The sequence below is a fragment of the Hyla sarda genome, chromosome 2, assembly GCF_029499605.1.
Source record: "Hyla sarda isolate aHylSar1 chromosome 2, aHylSar1.hap1, whole genome shotgun sequence".
Taxonomy (NCBI): Eukaryota; Metazoa; Chordata; class Amphibia; order Anura; family Hylidae; genus Hyla; species Hyla sarda.
In genome coordinates this window covers 378,685,965-378,702,746 of record NC_079190.1, presented here as the reverse complement: position 1 = coordinate 378,702,746, position 16,782 = coordinate 378,685,965, and positions in this window count along the sequence as shown.

Below are 16,782 nucleotides of genomic sequence, written 5' to 3'. Positions count from 1 at the left end.
CTACGGCAGCAGCGGGGGAGGAGACATTTAGAAGGAGCAGCAGCCCCACCCTGGTGAGTTAGTGGTGACTGTACTTGGAGGGTGGGGCTGCCGCTGAGTCACTGAGGATGCTGTGGGATTTTGCGGGATTTGCGGGACCAGCAGGCATAGCGCCTGACCACCCGTGCCCGCCCGCAGCAGCCTTGTGACCGTCGGTCCCACGGGCTCCCAATCCCAATGCAGGGCTCTAGCACACAGTCTGTACAGCATCACACAATGTAGAGAGCCACTGAATGACATGTGTGAGGAGACATGCCCCCCTTTGAAACAGTCCATATAAGGGAGAATAAGTATTGTTGATGCATGGTACAAAACCAATGCTAATTGTGTATATATATATATATATATATATATATATATATATATATATACACACACACACAGTGCATAGTGAAAGTATTCGGCCCCCTTGAACTTTTCGACCTTTTGCCACATTTCGGCCTTCAAACATAAAGATAAAAAACTGTAATTTTTTGTGAAGAATCAACAACAAGTGGGACACAATCATGAAGTGAAACGAAATTTATTGGCTATTTCAGACTTTGTTAAATAAAAAACTGAAAAATTGGGTGTGCAAAATTATTCAGCCCTTTTACTTTCAGTGCAGCAAACTCTCTCCAGAAGTTCAGTGAGGATCTCTGAATGATCCAATGTTGACCTAAATGACTAATGATGATAAATAGAATCCACCTGTGTGTAATCAAGTCTCCGTATAAATGCACCTGCACTGTGATAGTCTCAGAGGTCCGTTTAAAGCGCAGAGAGCATCATGAAGAACAAGGAACACACCAGGCAGGTCCGAGATACTGTTGTGGAGAAGTTTAAAGCCGGATTTGGATACAAAAAGATTTCCCAAGCTTTAAACATCCCAAGGAGCACTGTGCAAGCGATAATATTGAAATGGATGGAGTATCAGACCACTGCAAATCTATGAAGACCTTGCCGTCCCTCTAAACTTTCAGCTCATACAAGGAGAAGACTGATCAGAGATGCAGCCAAGAGGCCCATGATCACTCTGTATGAACTGCAGAGATCTACAGCTGAGGTGGGAGACTCTGTCCATAGGACAAAAATCTGTATTATACTGCACAAATCTGGCCTTTATGGAAGAGTGGCAAGAAAAAAGCCATTTCTTAAAGATATCCATAAAAAGTGTTGTTTAAAGTTTGTCACAAGCCACCTGGGAGACACACCAAACATGTGGAAGAAGGTGCTCTGGTCAGATGAAACCAAAATCGAACTTTTTGGCAACAATGCAAAACGTTATGTTTGGCATAAAAGCAACACAACTCATCACCCTGAACACACCATCCCCACTGTCAAACATGGTGGTGGCAGCATCATGGTTTGGGCCTGCTTTTCTTCAGCAGGGACAGGGAAGATGGTTAAAATTAATGGGAAGTTCGATGGAGCCAAATACAGGACCATTCTGGAAGAAAACCTGATGGAGTCTGCAAAAGACCTGAGACTGGGATTTGTCTTCCAACAAGACAATGATCGAAAACAAAAAGCATGGTTCACAAATAAACATATCCAGGTCTTAGAATGGCCAAGTCATAGTCCAGACCTGAATCCAATCGAGAATCTGTGGAAAGAACTGAAAACTGCTGTTCACAAATGCTCTCCATCCAACCTCACTGAGCTCGAGCTGTTTTGCAAGGAGGAATGGGCAAAAATTTCAGTCTCTCGATGTGCAAAACTGATAGAGACATACCCCAAGCGACTTACAGCTGTAATCGCAGCAAAAGGTGGCGCTACACAGTATTAACTTTAAGGGGGCTGAATAATTTTGCACGCCCAATTTTTCAGTTTTTTATTTGTTAAGAAAGTTTGAAATATCCAATTAATTTCGTTCCACTTCACGATTGTGTCCCACTTGTTGTTGATTCTTCACCAAAAATGACAGTTTTATATCTTTATGTTTGAAGCCTGAAATGTTGCAAAAGGTCAAAAAGTTCAAGGGGGCCGAATACTTTCACTATGCACTGTAAAAGGGGTAAGTATTCTCCTTAGGGAGGAGCACCATTGTCTGCAGATGGGTCTTCTTCCCTTCTGGGGAGAATTCTGGCTCGGCATAAATCCTAATCAGTTTCTGACACTTCATAACTGGAGCCAGAGCTGATCTTAGGGCATGCTACCTGAAAAGGTGGTGTGATGAGCTGCTTTGCATATTCCATAGAGAGAGAGAGATACATACACAGGGTTATAGTGTGGGTTAACCTGTTTAAAAAAAGGAGATATTTTTCACCCCAATCAGTGGTCTAGTTCCGAAGATCAAGGCTGTATACAGGCACCATTGTTAATGTACCCTGTGTAATGGAGGCGGAGGCGGTATACAGAGCTTCCCTGCCTCCATCCCGTTCTGTTCTCACATGCCTGCCCACCTCATAAATATTTATAGACCCTTCATTCATGTGAGCACAAGATTGACAGGCATAAGGGGAAGGAGGCCGGGAAGCTCTGTATACCATCTCCCGCCTCCATTGCGCACAGTATATTAGCAATGATGACTGTATACAACCTAGATCTCCGAAACCGGACCACTGATTGGGGTGAGTTATACTTCTTTTTAATCAGGTTCATCCACACTAACCCAGTTTATTGGGTTTACTGTGGGAAAACAAGGTGTCAGTTTCCCTTTAACATGTGGAATTCACCTTTGTACACTCCAGCCTGGATAAGGAATGTTGATGAGCACATGCCTTCTGACTCTTGAATCAATTTCCCTATACTCTGTTTTCATCAGGCTGCCAATCTGCCTGCACCGCGCCAGCTTCATCACATATTATGCTAATCCACATTTTTACGTTATGTTAAAATTGCTGATTTGACTTGTCGCTTATAATTGGCCGAGATATATGAATCTGTTAAAGCTTTTTAACTGACTTCATAGCCTTTTGGGATAATAAAGCTCTTATCTGTCGCTCACCTGGCATTTCATGTTAATTGTAGGAACTCAGATACACCTTTATTGTAGAGAAGACCATTGGGCAGACCATGCTTATTCATTCTACTCTTTTCCAAGTTAAAATACAAAATGTTGCATGTTTTTAAAGGCCAGGTCCATTGTCACAAGCATTATTTAGCTGTTTTCATGCATCTAAAATTAAATGTGTAAAAAGGTGGCCATACACCTTCTACAGCTGAACATTTGTTTGGTCAAACACTATCTATACCGAACTCCCACTAGTATATGAATGTTTGGCTTGCACTCAGAGGCTAAAGATGGTCATATACATTAGGTGTGATTTTGGTGGAACTGGTAGAGGTTGAGGGAGAAAAAGATCAGGATTTAAAGGGTACTTATCTGTTGAAAAAAATCAGTACAGGGTGGGCCATTTATATGGATACACCTTAATAAAATGGGAATGGTTGGTGAAATTAACTTCCTGTTTGTGGCACATTAGTATATGTGAGGGGGGAAACTTTTCAAGATGGGTGATGACCATGGCGGCCATTTTGAAGTCACCCATATTGAATCAAACTTTAGTTTTTTCAATCGGAAGAGGGTCATGTGACACATTAAACTTATTGGGAATTTCACAAGAAAAACAATGATGTGCTTGGTTTTAACATAACTTTATTCTTTCATGAGTTATTTACAAGTTTCTGACCCAGGGGCGTACCTAAAGCATTTGGCACCCGGGGCGGACCCTTTGTTTGGTACCCCCCCCCCCCACACACACACACATGCACCCCCCCCCCCCTTAATTACACCCCCTCCCCCCAGGGGCGGACTGACAACACTCGGGGCCCCCGGACCAAAAAAATGTCAAGGGCCCCTGCTAGGCTCTGCAGCTCGTCAATCTTCTGCCACGCTCCTATTCCACCCAAATCCCACACACAATAAATTTAAATTTATATACCGTATTTATCGGCATATAACAAGCACTGGCGTTTAACACGCACCCCCATTTTAACAAGGAAATTTAAGTAAAAAAAATAAATGACCTGGACTAAATGCCACATCATCCCCCCCAACTTCGTTTTCTTCTGCACCTGTTTGGTCCCGTCCCCTCCAGTGCCACATCATTCCTTCCCTTTTATCAGTCCCTGTGCCACATTTACTCCTCTCATCGCCACCCCCCATGTCTCATCACCCCCCCCCCCTTGTCTCATCATTTTCCCGTCATAGACCACCACTAGCCATACAGACATTAAGCATTTAGTGCCTCCCCCACCATCATTTCCCCCTGTCTCATCATGTCCCCCATCATTCCCCCCTCATCATCATCATCCCCCACCCTGTCTCATCATGTCCCTCATCATTCCCCCCTCATCATCCCCCCACCCTGTCTCATCATCCCCCCACCCTGTCTCATCATGTCCCCCATAATTCCCCCCTCATCATCCCCCCCATCCTGTCTCATCGTCCCCCACCCTGTCTCATCATGTCCCTCATCATTCCCCCTCATCATCCCCCCCAACCCTTTCTCATCATGTCCCCCATCATTCCCCCTCATCATCCCCCCACCCTGTCTCATCTTGTCCCTCATCATTCCCCCCTCATCATACCCCACCCTGTCTCATCATCCCCCCACCCTGTCTCATCATGTCCCTCATCATTCCCCCCTTATCATCCCCCCATCCTGTCTCATCATCCCCCCACCCTGTCTCATCATGTCCCTCATCATTCCCCCCTCATCATCCCCCCATCCTGCCTCATCATAACCCCCCTCATCATTTCCCCCTGTCTTATCCCCCCATCATTCCCCCCCCCCTCATCATTTTCCCATCTCATCATCCCCTCATCATTCCCCCCCCCTCATCATTTTCCCGTCTCATCATCCCCCCATCATGTTCCTCCTATGGCATCCAGTGGTCTTCAACCTGCGGACCTCCAGATGTTGCAAAACTACAACTCCCAGCATGCCCGGACAGCCAACTGCCACTCTTCCCATTTCCTTACTTGTCTGTGCTTCGGCTGTCTTGCGGGCTGCGGGGTCAGTTAAGCAGATGAGTTACGTCCTCTTACGGCTTCGCTGTGCGGCATCAGGGATGTCACTTTTCGGCGGCGACTACAGGAAATGAAAAGTGACGTCAGTGATGCTGCACAGAGAAGCCGGCAGAGGACGTAACTCATCTGCTTCACTGACCCCGCAAGACCCTCCGCCTGGCCTGACCTGACCTGCCGAAGCGCAGCCAGGTAAGGAAAATAAACAAAACTATAAAAAGCAGGAAAAGGGGGAATGATGAGGGAGGGGGGAGGTTCTCCCGCACTATACACAGGAACTGGTGGATAGTGCGGAAGACGCTGATTAAAAGGTAGGGCAGATTCAAACAAGGTAGGGCTCATTTTAATCAGCGTCTCCCGCACTATCCACCACACCAGTACCTGTGGATAGTGTGGGAGAAAACAAGTGACAGAGCAGGGAGGAGACGCCGCTGGTCACTGATTTAAAGTGCCCGTGGCCGTGCTGTTAATACTTAACAAGCAGACGCTGCTGTGGCCGCTTTAAATCAGTGACCAGAAGACTTATCGGCGTATAAAACGCAGGCAGACTTTTTGCCTTAAATTTAAGTTTTAAAAGTGCGTGTTATATGCCGATAAATACGGTATGTAAGAAACACTTTAAAGTATGTAAATTTCAATGACCAATAATACTGCTATACAAGGAATCTGTATACTATATAAGTGATTATATACAGGACCATATGGCGGTAGATATCAGCTGTACACAGGATTTGTATACCATATAAGCGATTACAGTTACATTTTGGGACTCACAATTACATCTTTTCTGATCAGCGGCGTCCTCTTTCCTTTTCTTCTCCGTCCCGATAAGACCGCCATGTGAACCTCTTAACTGCAGGAAAAACATGTCAGACTCTGCATATTTTCAGTGCCCTCCCCTCCTCTACACAATCTTTCCATCTATAGGCCCACAAACTGTAATAATGCCCTCCTTGGTGTCCTGCACAGTAAAAGGGCAGGTAGGTAGGTAGCCAGGTAACCCCCTCTTTCTCATAGGTATATGCAGAGTTACACCCCCCCTCTTTCCCATAGGTATATGCAGAGTTACACCCCCTCTCTTTCCCATAGGTATATGCAGAGCTACGCTACACCCCCCTCTTTCCCATAGGTATATGCAGAGTTACACCCCCTCTTTCCCATAGGTATATTCAGAGCTACACCCCCCCCCTCTTCCCCATAGGTATATGCAGAGCTACACCCCCCCCCCCTCTTCCCCATAGGTATATGCAGAGCTACACCCCACCCTCTCCCTCCCTTTCCCATAAGTATATGCAGAGCACCCCCCTCTCCCTCCCTTTCCCATAGGTATATACAGAGCACCCCCCTCTCCCTCCCTTTCCCATAGGTATATACAGAGCACCCCCCTCTCCCTCCCTTTCCCATAGATATATACAGAGCACCCCCTCTTTCTCCCTCCCTTTCCCATATGTATATACAGAGCACCCCCCCTCTCCCTCCCTTTCCCATAGGTATATACAGAGCACCCCCCCTCTCCCTCCCTTTCCCATAGGTATATACAGAGCACCACCCCCTCTCCCTCCCTTTCCCATAGGTATATACAGAGCACCCCCCTCTCCCTCCCTTTCCCATAGGTATATACAGAGCACCCCCTCTCCCTCCCTTTCCCATAGGTATATACAGAGCACCCCCTCTCCCATAGGTATATACAGAGCACCCCCCTCTCCCTCCCTTTCCCATAGGTATATATAGAGCACCCCCCCCCACTCCCTCCCTTTCCCATAGGTATATACAGAGCACCCCCCTCTCCCTCCCTTTCCCATAGGTATATGCAGAGCACCCCCCTCTCCCTCTCTTTCCCATAGGTATATACAGAGCACCCCCCTCTCCCTCCCTTCCCCATAGGTATATACAGAACACCCCCCTTCTCCCCCCCTTCCCCATAGATATAGGCAGGGTTAATAAAAAAAAAAAAAGGATGCTCACCTGATATCTCACGCAGCGATCTCCTCAGCTGCAGGGCCCGCGTCTTCTCCCCTCCACAGTACAGGCGCCGGATGAGTGACGTACAGGCGCCTGTACTGCGCCTGTACTGCGTGCTGCGTGGGGGCGGAGGTCACGTCTCCTCTGTGTGAGCTTCAGATGCGGCTCACACAGAGGGGACGCCTTCTCCTGTATGTGCGTGTATCGCGCATACAGGAGAATGTAGCGCTGTCTGCTGGGCATCTGGGACGAGTGTCCCAGATCCTCAGTAGTTGCGGCGGCGGCTCAGTCCGCCCCTGGCACCCCCCTTGAGAGTGGCACCTGGGGGAGCCGCCCCCCCCTTGGTACGCCACTGTTCTGACCACTTATAAAATGTCTTCAATGTGCTGCCCATTGTGTTGGATTGTCAATGCAACCCTCTTCTCCCACTCTTCACACACTGATAGCAACACCGCAGGAGAAATGCTAGCACAGGCTTCCAGTATCCATAGTTTCAGGTGCTGCAGAATGGGCAAAACAAAAATTGGAACAGGACCCTCAGTTTACACAGAAGATTTTGTTCAGTGATGAGGCAAACTTTTATGTGAATGGTGAAGTTAACAAACAAAACCACAGCTATTGGTCTGACACTAACTCACATTGGATAGATCCCTCCAAGACTGTTGGAACACAAAACATGATGGTATGGTGTGGTATATGGGGTACAAAGATAGTGGGGCCATTCTTCATCAATGGAAACCTCAAGGCCACTGGATATACAAAATTGCTACATGATGATGTGTTTCCCTCTTTATGCACTGAAGCTGGCACGTTCCCTGAGTTTTTCCAGCAAGATGGTGCACCACCACATTATGGGTGTCAGGTCCGAGCATTCCTAGATGAACAGTTTCCTGGAAAGTGGATTGGTCGTCGTGGGCCAGTTGAATGGCCCCCAAGGTCTCTTGATCTGACCCCCTTAGACTTTTATCTTTGGGGTCATCTGAAGGTAATTGTCTATGCTGTGAAGATACGAGATGTGCAGCACCTGAAACTATGGATACTGGAAGCCTGTGCTAGCATTTCTCCTGCGGTGTTGCTATCAGTGTGTGAAGAGTGGGAGAAGAGGGTTGCATTGACAATCCAACACAATGGGCAGCACATTGAACACATTTTATAAGTGGTCAGAAACTTGGAAATAACACATGAAAGAATAAAGTAACGTTAAAACCAAGCACATGATTGTTTTTCTTGTGAAATTCCCAATAAGTTTGATGTGTCACATGACCCTCTTCCTATTGAAAAAACAAACGTTGGATTCAAAATGTCCGACTTCAAAATGGCCACCATTGTCACCACCCATCTTGAAAAGTTTTCCCCTCACATATACTAATGTGCCACAAACAAGAAGTTAATATCACCAACCATTCCCATTTTATTAAGGTGTATCCACATAAATGGCCCACCCTGTATATCGCACATGCTGCTCAGAGAGCAGAACAGATCGGTGCCCAAGAGAAACAAATGGCAGAGCGGTCAGCTGAGCCCTGCTGCTAGTTTATATTAGAGATCGGTGGGGAACCCATTGCTTAATCACTAGGTTTTTGTTGTTGTTTTTGTTTGTTTGTTTGTTTTAAGGAGACACCCTTTAAACATGTACATCCTCAGATTTGTAAATTACTTCTATTTAAAAATCTTTATCTTTCCAGCACTTATCAACTGCTGTATGTTCCAGAGGAAGTTCTTTTCTTTTTGAATTTCCTTTCTGTCTGACCACAGTTATCTGCTGACACCTCTGTCCATTTTTGAAACCGTCCGGAGCAGGAGAGATTTGCTATGGAGATTTGCTCCTACTCTGGACAGTTCCTAAAATTGACATAGGTGTCAGTAGAGAGCACTGTGGTCAGACAGAAAGGAAATTCAAAAAGAAAAGAACTTCCTATGAAGCATACAGCAGCTGATAAGTACTGGAAGGATTAAGATTTTTAAGTAGAAGTAGTTTACAAATCTGTTTAACTTTCTGCCACCAGTTGGTTTAAAAAAATATATGTTCCAGTGGAATACCCCTTTAAGTGTATGGCCAGCATAATGTCCAAACAGCCTGATATCGTGTGTAATAGGGCTGGCATCAGCTGATAAATGTGCATCAGCTGTTTGCTTTGTTTTGCTGTGCTAAAAAAAAAAAATCACCTTTTAATGGACCAGTGAGATGGTCTTGACCTGGAATTCTCAAGGGACCTCACCATGCCAAGCTTACCCTAACTAGTGTCAACTAATAGGATTTCTTCAGAACCCTAGGTTCTAGGGGAGAATATGAATATTGTGGTGAAGCCGTCTAGTTGTCGGTCAAAAGACTGGCATGCACTGTATCACAGTCTTGGCTCACTACAGCTTTAATCTCCCCCGGGTTTAAAGGGGTTCTCTGGTGCTTAGACATCTTATTCCCTATCCAAAGGATAGGGGATAAGATGCCTGACCGCGGGAGTCCCTCCACTGGGGACCCCCGGGATCTTGCACGCAGCACCCCCGTGTGACGTCACGCTCCGCGCCTCAATGCAAGCCTACGGGAGGGGGCGTGACAGCTATCACGCCCCCTCCCGTAGGCTTGCATTGAGGGGCGGAGCGTGACATCACACGGGGGCGGAGGCGTGACATCACAAGCCGCCGGCCTTGTGGTCATCGGTAATCAGACCCAGAGAGAACGCGCTCCAGGGACTGATTACAAACGGGGTACCGCATGCAAGATCCCGGGGGTCCCCAGCGGCGGGACTACCGCGATCAGGCATCTTAGCCCCTGTCCTTTGGATAGGGGATAAGATGTCTAAGCACCGGAGAACCCCTTTAATTGATGCACCAGTCACCTAACAATGTACCATCCTGTGCAAACTATTTTCACAATTACGCCAGTATTGTAGACCCTGAAAAAATTTAATAGGTTAAGGGATAGGATAGGTATGCAGCATAGTTCTCCACACTAGGTAGGAGGCATAGTTCCCCCCACATTAGGTTGTCAGCATAGTTCCCCCACAGTAGGTTGTCAGCATATTTCCCCCCACATTAGGTTGTCATTATAGTTCCCTCCACATTAGGTTGTCAGCATAGTTCCCCCCACATTAAGTTGTCAGCATAGTTCCCCCCACATTAGGTTGTCAGCATAGTTCCCCCCACATTAGGTTGTCAGCATAGTTCCCCCCACATTAGGTTGTCGGCATAGTTCCCCCAACATTAGGTTGTCAGCATAGTTCCCCCCACATTAGGTTGTCAGCCTAGTTCCCCCCACATTAGGTTGTCAGCGTAGTTCCCCCCACATTAGGTTGTCAGCCTAGTTCCCCCCACATTAGGTTGTCAGCATAGTTCCCCCCACATTAGGTTGTCAGCATAGTTCCCCCCACGTTAGGTTGTCAGCATAGTTCCCCCCACATTAGGTTGTCAGCAAAGTTCCCCCCACATTAGGTTGTCAGCATAGTTCCCCCCACATTAGGTTGTCAGCATAGTTCCCCCAACATTAGGTTGTCAGCAAAGTTCCAGCCACACTAGGTTGTCAGCATAGTTCCCCCCATATTAGGATGTCAGCATAGTTCCCCCCACATTAAGTTGTCAGCATAGTTCCCCCCACATTAAGTTGTCAGCATAGTTCCCCCACATTATGTTGTCAGCATAGTTCCCCCAACATTAGGTTGTCAGCATAGTTCCCCACATTAGGTTGGCAGGATAGTTCCCCCACATCAGACTGGCAGTATAGTTCCCCCCACATTAGGTTGGCAGTATAGTTCCCCCCACATTAGGTTGGCAGTATAATTCCCCCCACATTAGGTTGGCATTATAGTTCCCCCCACATTAGGTTGGCATTATAGTTCCCCCCACATTAGGTTGTCAGCATAGTCCCCCCCCCACATTAGGTAGTCAGAATAGTTCCCCACATTAGGTTGGCAGTATAGCTCCCCCCACATTAGTCTTGCAGTATAGTTACCCCACATTAGGTTGGCAGTATAGTTACCCCACATTAGGTTGGCAGTATAGTTACCCCACATTAAGTTGGCAGTATAGTTACCCCATATTAGGGTGGCAGTATAGTTACCCCACATTTTGTAGGCAGTGGCCCCCACAGACATACAGCCTTCAGCCATATACAGTGTATGGCTGGAGGCTGTATGCCTGTGTACTGCCCCACTTCAGTGCTCCGACCACCGCTCTTCTGGTCCGGGGTCATGATCTACTGCTATGGCCTATAGGCCTATAGGAGGAGTGGTGGTGGGAGCGCTGAAGATTATGTGCCGCTGGTAACTTACCACGTGAGCGTCCTCCTCCTAGCTGCTCTGTTTCTATGGGCGCACGCACGCGACATCAGTGACTTCTCTGCGTGCGCTACCTCCCGGTGGCCCTTGCGTTTTTTATCGTTAACCCAGGGCTGCAGAAAGGATCTTTCGGGACACAGGGATGTCCCGAATGTGACAGGAGAAATTAATCGGGGGGGGGGGGGGGAATTGCATGTATACACAATATACATGTACGCAGAACAATACACATGCACATGTACCTGCTTGAAACATTAAAACAGCAGTGAAAAGAGGGTAAAGAAAGGTTCTAACATGCTAGTATCCATTAAACAGCCAATTTTATTTTGGTTGACTTCCTTTAAAATGAGGTTTGCAACAGTTGATCGCTTGACAATAGTTTAATTGAATTGGGAATAAATAGTCAAACAGGCCCACAGTCATTCTTTTGAATTTATGTTAAGATTACTGCAGCATAGGTTGGATTTTTATCTATTTATTTATTTGCCATTTCCGCAATGTCATGGCCTGATCACTAATACCTCGGGTGGCTGGGATTTCAATATTTTTAAGATTACCATAAATGTACATAATATTGTCAAATTTTTTTTTAGTTATCGTATTCCAATCCAATATTACAAATCCAATATTATAAGCGTTCTGCATGTTGAGGGTGCTCCTTAATTTACCACCTACAATTTTCACAACACATAGTGAAGATCTTAGATGTAATAAGGTTGGAAGGTTGTATATTTTCCTGCAAAAAAAAAAACATCTTTGTGCCACCTGCTCAGTAATTGATTCTCCCAGAGGTATGCTATGGTGTGGTTCTGCTGAATCTCTACTTGCTTGGGAGATATTGATGCGTTCATGTATGTTCCGCAGCAGACATAAATATAGAAAGAGAGTAATTAAGAGACAACATAATAAAAATTATTTTAGCAAGTAGAAAAATAAAATCAGCAGTGACTGTGACTCAAGCATCCTTCTCACCATGGATTCACATCAGCAATCAGAAGCTGAAAGCCTTACACCTCTGCAACTAAATCACTTCATAGGGATAACTAGCAGCACTAAAGGCATAGTGGAATCCTCCCGGAGAGAAGGCAAAAAGGAAAGACTGTTTCTGAAAGTAAAATACAAATAATCCTGGATGAATGGTCCTCATCAGGAATCCAGGGGCGGACACAGACAACAGAGGGCCCCTGTGCAAAGAATATGCCTGCCCCCCCCCCCCCCCCCACCCAGGTAATATGTTTGCTAGGTAAGCAGGTAGTACGTTTGCAAGTAGTAAATTAGGTAAGTAGAACATTCTCTAAGTAGGTAGGCAAGTAGTGAGTTTGCAAGTTATTTAGGCAGGTAGTAAGTTCAGTTGGTAGGAAGGCAAGTAAAAGGTTTGCCGCTAGGTAGGTAGGTTACCGTATATACTCGAGTATAAGCCGACCCGAATATAAGCCGAGGCCCCTAATTTCACCCCAAAATCCCAGGAAAAGTTATTGACTCGAGTATAAGCCTAGGGTGGGAAATACATCATCCCCCCTGTCATCATCCAGACCCCCGTCATTAACACCCTCATCATCATCACCCTGTCATCATCCCCCCTTCATCATCCCCCCTTCTTAATCACCGCCTGTCATCATCCCCCCTTCATCATCCCACTCCCCCCTTCATCATCCCCTTGACATCATCCCACACCCCCCCCTTCATCATCCCCTTGTCATCATCCTCACCCCCTTCATCATCCCCTTGTCATCATCCCACACACCCCCTTCATCATCCCCTTGTCATCATCCCCACCCCCCTTCATCATCCCCTTGTCATCATCCTCTTGCTATCATCCTCTTGTCATCATCCCACACCCCCCTTCATCATCCCCCTGTCATCATCATACACCCCCCTTCATCATCCCCTTGTCATAATCCCACCCCCCCTTCATCATCCCCCTGTCATCATCCCACATCCCCCCCTTCATCATCCCCTTGTCATAATCCCCCCCCCCCTTCATCATCCCCTTGTCATCATCACCACATATCATCATCATCAGATGAGTACAGAACTAAAGGGGGTGAGAGGGGCTGGATGATGTTGAAGGCCGCAGTGGTCTTCAACCTGCGGACCTCCAGAGGTTTAAAAACTACAACTCCCAGCAAGCCCGGACAGCCGATGGCTGCCCGGGCTTGCTGGGAGTTGTAGTTTTGAAACCTCTGGAGGTCCGCAGGTTGAAGACCACTGAGGGCGGAGAGTTCACTCGAGTATGAGCTGAGGGGGGTGTTTTCAGCACGAAAAATCGTGCTGAAAAACTCGGCTTATACTCGAGTATATACGGTATACGTTTGTTAGGTAGGCAGGAAAAGCATTTGCTAGGTAGGTAATATGTTTGGTTGGTAGGTAGGCAGGTATATGTTTGGTTAGTAGGTGGGTGGCCACGTTACATTTGGTAGGTAGGCCCTTAGTCCAGTGTTTTCCAAACAGGCTTTGGCTGTTTGAGCATGCTGGGAGTTGTAGTTTTGCAACAGCTGGAGGCACTCAGGTTGGGAAACACTGGACTAAGGGCCCAACTACCCACCAAAATGCCACCTTCTGCTTAAGACTGTCCGAGCATGCTGGGAGTTGTAGTTTTGCAACAGATGGAGAGACAATGTTTCGAAAACACTGCCGTAGTTAGTGTTTCCCAACCTGGGGGTCTCCAGCTGTTGCAAAACTACAACTCCCAGCATGCCCGGACAATCTTAAGCTGGGAGTTAGAGTTTTTCAACAGCTGGAGGCACCCAGGTTGGAAAACAATGGACTAAGGACCTACCTACCAAACCTGAGTGTCTCCAGCTGTTGCAGAACTATAACTCCCAGCATGCCTGGACAGCTAAAGACTGTCAGGGGAATGCTGGGAGTTGTAGTTTTGCAACAGCTGGAAGTCCCCAGGTTGGAAAATACTGACTAAGGCAGTGTTTTCAAAACAGTGTCTCTCCAGGTGGTCCAAAACTACAACTCCCAGCATTCCCGGACAGTCTCTAGCTGTCAAGGCATGCTGGAAGGTATAGTTTTGCAACAGCTGGAGGCCCACTTATTTGTAAACACTGGTGTAACACTGGAGGCACACTGATTTGTAAAACTGGTGCTGAAACAATGATGACACTGAGCGCACCGTGATTCACTGACCTGCAGGAAAAACAGAAGGCGGCGAACAGAGAACAGGACACCAATATTGGAGCAACGGGGGAGCATAGACAGTTGAGTTAGTTTCTTTTGGAATAATTTTCATCCCTGGCACAGTGGATAAAACTAAAATAAAATACTAAAAAAGCCAGCAAGTAGAAGTAAAACGTCCGTCTTTATTCAGGGTTCTTCCTTAAAAGCCTTCACGGTGGCAGACAAACCGTGAACATATCAAAAATATGAAATATTGCACAAACAGAGGGGGGTCCCAAGCATGGCTGACGCGTTTCTGATCTATCGATCCTTACTCATAGCCTGTAGATCCTCAAATGAGGCACCCTTATATACTCCAGGGCATTTTCCCCATTCCCACAGGAAAGGGAGGGACAGGTCCACATCACATGTGCGCGTGATTAAAACAAAAACATGGGACCAAACACAGATAAATTATTCGGAGACATATCAGTAATGTAATATTAAATCTGTTTTGCTATTTAGACCATGGGGTTGAATGCAATTCGAACGATAAATCCACATGATTTCCCTATTGTGGAGGGATCGAATATGGTCACCTCCCCTTTTATTTAGCTTCACCTTCTCAATGCCTGAGAACCTGAGGGATGTGGTGTCTGAATTATGACATATTAGAAAATGTTTAGATATGTTAGAAATGTTCGAGCTTAAAGGGCCAGCAGCATGTCTAATGTGCTCTTGCATGTGTTTTTTAAGGGACCTTTTGGTGGAACCCACATATGTTAAGTGACATTGTGTGCACATGATTTAATATAAAACAAAAGTGCTATCACATTTTATAAAGTTGTGAATGACATGGCATTTGCCATCCACCGTACCTTCTATATTCTGGCATTTTTCGGCAAAGGGACAAACCACACACCGCGATTTACCGCACTTGTGGAAGCCCTTGGTGCTAATCCACTGGGTGGTAACACTAGCCGTGTCCACCATACTGGGAACAAGGAGATTGGATAGAGTAGGTGCCCGCCTCGCTGCAAATCTCACACCTGACTTTATAATCTCCCCTACCGTGGGATCTGTTGATAGCAAAGGTAAGTGTTTAATTACAATGCGTTTGATGTCATTAAATTCTGGACTGTACGTGGTGACAAATGTAGGCCAATCTTGTGATTCAGTTGGTTACTTACTTGTAAAAAGGGATTTTCGATCCATAGGATCCACTCTCAACCGAGCTTTTTTCAAGAGCCATCCAGGGTAACCTTGAGCCGCCAGGCGTGTGCATGCTGCATCAGCTTCCCTGCGGTACTCGGCGAAAGAACTGTTCCGCTTAATTCGTATAAGTTCACCTACTGGTATGGCTCTTACTGTTTGTTTGGAATGGCATGAATTCACCCTTCGGATGGTATTGCCTGATATCTTTTTTCTGTAAGGATCAACCTCAATTTTATTTGTATCAGGGTTGCCACGTAATATAACATCCAAAAAGGGGGTTTCACTTTTACACCATGTGTGGGTAAACGTAAGATTGAACCGATTATTATTGATATATGTCATGAATGCATCAACGGTCAGATGGTCAGACGACCAAATGATGAACACATCGTCTACATACCTCCCATACCATGCGAGGCATGTGGAAAATGGATTGGTGTCAGAAAAAATAAACTGCTCCTCCCACCAAAAAACAAAAAGCTTAGGTAATAACTTTGCTCCCATTGAAGCACCGTGCGCTGCAAATAAAAATTGTTACCAAAAAAAAATAATTGTGTTTTAACACAAAATCTACCACCTCAATAATGTAATGTCTCAAATCCACAGAATATTTAGAAAATCTCATCAGTATATCCGAGATAGCTGATAATGCCAGGTTTTGCGGAATACTGGAATAGAGCGATTCAATGTCGCAAGTAAGCCACGACAGAGAATCGCTCCATGTGAATTCATCCATGATTTTTAGCAAGTGCTTAGTGTCCTTGATATAACTTGGGCATTGCATAACCAGAGGTAGCAGTACTGAGTCCAACCACTCGCATAGGTGCTCGTTAAGGGATCCGATCCCCGCCACGATCAGACGCATCGGCGGCGGGAATCGGTCCTTATGCAGCTTGGGTAGCGAGTGGAAGATAGGAATAATTGGAGCAGGCACGACAATATAATCCACTTCTTTTTGGGTCAAAATAGATCTGGCTTTTCCCTCTTCCAACAGAGTCAACAGTTCTTTTTTAAAAGGTTCAGTGGGATCCCAACACAGTTTAAGGTAAGTTTTATCATCAGATGGTAGATTTTCATTTAAATTGATATACAGTCCCGTGTCCATACATACTACCGAGCCGCCTTTATCGGCGGATCGGATCGTCAAATTTTTGTTTTTCTTTAATTTCTTTATGGCAGCAGCCTCCTTTTTATTCAAATTAGGACGAGTTGTATTGGACATTACTTTTGATTGTA